Source organism: Ammodytes marinus, assembly GCF_949987685.1.
Source record: "Ammodytes marinus genome assembly, chromosome: 9".
NCBI classification, from domain to species: Eukaryota; Metazoa; Chordata; class Actinopteri; order Uranoscopiformes; family Ammodytidae; genus Ammodytes; species Ammodytes marinus.
This window is the reverse complement of record NC_137213.1, coordinates 3,099,945-3,103,260: the sequence shown is the minus strand read 5'-3', so window position 1 is coordinate 3,103,260 and position 3,316 is coordinate 3,099,945. Positions and strand designations below refer to the sequence as shown.

Below are 3,316 nucleotides of genomic sequence, written 5' to 3'. Positions count from 1 at the left end.
CACAGTAATATTTACAAAGTACGTTTTTTTTTAACCCTATATTTCTCTTTCTGTGATGTCACGAGAAAGAGAAATATAGGGTTAAAAAAACACTCTTTCTGCCTTTTCTCAGGCTAGGATGAACCGATTTTTTTTTTTTTTTCACATTTATACTACATAGGATCTCGGAATTCAATACACCTTCATATTCAAACCGGTGAAGTAGGCCTTTAACAACTGAACATTTGCATTTAGATTTCCTAATAAGCGAATCCATACAGCAGATCGTTAGTTTGGGTTATGTGTGTATAACAACATATTAACAGTATGAATAAACAGGGTATTCCTTTAGCTGTAAAAGCATGAAGTTCCACGCACACCTGGAATCATGTTGTCTGAATTATACAGTGAAGAGCAGGAAACCACCAAAGGTGTTGTAATTCATTTCATCATCATAGACAAGCCTGTTTGCCAAGAGCTCTACATACACATTGTCTCCAACTTGGAGGGGGATGACCACAGCATTGCTGCCCATGTCGTTGCTATCAGTCCCGGCTGTGTCACAGACAGAAGTCAGCCGTTCGCCGTTCTTCATTAGGCTCACAACGGAGCTCGGAGTAGGATCGAGGTTGTTGAACATGGAGAATCGAAAGAAGTACATCCCTTTGACCATTGCGGTGAAAATGCCTGTCAAAAAAAAGGAGGATTGTTTAAATTTCACCAATTCTTAATGGTCTCTCTTTCAATGTATGTGTCTCTCTCTCAATTATACACCACCTGTTGAAGGGTTGTAGCTATTGCCAGTGTTGGAGAAGACCCTCTTATAGTGCAGTGGGGTAGCGGTGGTGAAAGGTCCAATGTTTCCAGATCCAGATTCCCTGAGAGCTGCAGAAAAGGCCACTCGAGGAGTGCCTAAAATGATCAAATTACAACAAACACATGAAAAGTAGGAATTTAGAAAGGAAATCATCATTGGGGGCGCCCTTAGCTCAGTTGGTAGGGCGTCCCCCCCTCCTCCCCCCCCCCCCCCCCTGGCCGGGCCCAGCAGCAGACCCGGGTTCGATTCCCGCCCGCGGTCGTTCTCTGCATGTCACTCCCCTCTCTGCCCCATTTCACCTCTGTCTCTTAAACACTATAAATAAAGCATGAAAAATGCCAAAAAATATATATACATAAAAAAGAAGAAAGGAAATCCTCATTATTATCCAATGAAAACATTTGCTCTGTGTTACCTCCAATCAGGCTCCGCAGCTCCAGGACCTCTTTCTCAGTGTTTTGCAACTTCGTCGTCAGGATTGTTATTTTTTGACTTTCTCTCCGACCTCTCCAAGGTTTTGACTCATGGAAGTGAGAGAGTGGATGTCACAGCAGCTGGTCAGTCCCGAGCATGGATAGACTTTGTCATTGGTTTCATTACCTTGGCCTGCACACAGACAGCAGCTCACTGCTAAAATCAGAAATGCAATCTGCTTCATCCTTGTGAAAGCGACGTCTCTGCTTCTTTGGAATGGTTGTCTGTCAAGCCTCACCTCTTTTATACATATCCAGGATCCCCAAAACAAGATACTCCAGTTTCAGGAAATGCCTGTTTGTGAAAAAAAACCCTGCTAACTTTATTGAGGTGTTGGTTAACAGAGTTGAAAAAGTGATGCAGTGCCAATCTCTCATGTCACCTCCCAGGTACACAGGGCTTCATGAGGCCAAGATTCAAGATTTCAAATATAACACCTTTGTTCCTCTTTGTGACATTCTGCAGAGCCTTGTTGTAGAGTACAGGGACTTGAGACTTGGACTGAAGTCACAAATGAGGATAATAATTAATAATAATAATTGATAGGTTTTATATAGCGCTTTATTGCCTAGGCACTCAAAGACGCTTTACAGGGTTCCTGGTTCAATTCGTTCACACACAGTCATACCGGTGGTGGTAAACTACGAGAGTAGCCACAGCTGCCCTGGGGCAGACTGACAGAAGCGTGGCTGCCATTCAGCGCCAACGGCCCCTCCGACCACCACCTCAAACATACAGCAATCATACACATTCACACAAGGCAAGGTGGGTGAAGTGTCTTGCCCAAGGACACAACAACCATGACACAGGTGGCCGGGCGGGGATCGAACCGCCAACCCTTGGATCGTTGGCCGAGCCGCTTAACCACCTGAGCCACAGTCGCCCCGATGAGTTTATACCTGGTCAAATTACAAGACGGGGAAAAGAACAGACACACAAACCTGGGATATTCAATTGTTATATCTATTCCTTAGAAACACACCTTTTGAAAGAAGAATTGATTCTGTCATTCTAATGATCACACACACTTCACTTCCATTTTGAGTGAGTGTGCTCCAGAGTGCTGAACTCATACTGAGCTCTCTCTGGCATAGTTACCATGGTGAATGTGTGACCAGCCAATCAAAGCTTTGTCTGCAAACACATACACACACTTTTAACATGCATTCTATATAAAGACACACAGCCTTAATAACAGACGAAATAAACGCACAGAGAATTGCACCAACCGACCGTGCAAGGAGGCAGTGTGCGCTCTGCACGAAACGCAAAGTTGCAGCTGCAAGTTGTGCAGAAAGTTTGTCTGCAGAGAGCACTACAGTGCAGCTCTTGCATTTAAATGTTTGGCCTAAAGGTGCGGCCACACCAAACGCGTTAGGCGCGGTAGAGGCGTAGAAAATCGTAATTTTTGCATAGGGAACCATTGGTTTAGGCGCGTTGATGCGTTACTCGCGGTAAAGCAGTGCGTTGGGCGCGGTAGCCGCGTTACCAGCGCGCCTACCGCACCAACGCACCAACGCATCAACAGGCGAGTTCAAAAAATGTAACGTTTTCCGCTCCAACGCGTGACGTTTAGCCGCAACAGCCAATCAGCCTTGGAGAATGACCCGACGTCACGGACATCGGCACGGTGGGAGGACAACACAGAGGCTGAGAAACACCGAGGAGGAAATGTATTTGCGGGCGGCTGGTGCTGTATGAAGCCGCTCGGGGTTAGAAGACGTGGGGAAAGTGAGACAGGAGAATGGGCTTCCTGGTTAATTCAGTGAATATGTGCGGCTGTGCTTTAGCCGATAAACCAAGTTCTTACCGGTCGGATAGCATTAGTTAACTCACCCGGTCGTGTGCGGCCACCACCTCCATATAATGAACCCAAACATAACGGCTAAGTCCGGGGAACTCTCACGACAAGTACAGCGAAGCACCGGTGTTTATATCTACTCCAGCCACGGTCCCCTGTCACAGCCAGGGGGTAATGTAGGCTACTTGCCTTTATTTTGTACTGCCGTGCACACAATGCTGCTGTCTGTGTCTGGTATGGTGCTG

The 3,316-nt window shown here is 46.2% G+C and overlaps 1 long non-coding RNA gene across 1 annotated transcript; it reads right to left on the bottom strand.

The window, feature by feature from the left end:
- Nucleotides 1-211: 211 nt before the first annotated feature.
- LOC307255199 lies at nucleotides 212-1,460 on the bottom strand. The gene is made up of 3 exons (XR_013845017.1): nucleotides 1,212-1,460; nucleotides 757-891; nucleotides 212-666 (listed from the first exon to the last, which is right to left on the bottom strand). It is a non-coding gene; the product is annotated as an uncharacterized lncRNA (long non-coding RNA).
- Between the last annotated feature and the right edge of the window lie 1,856 nt (nucleotides 1,461-3,316).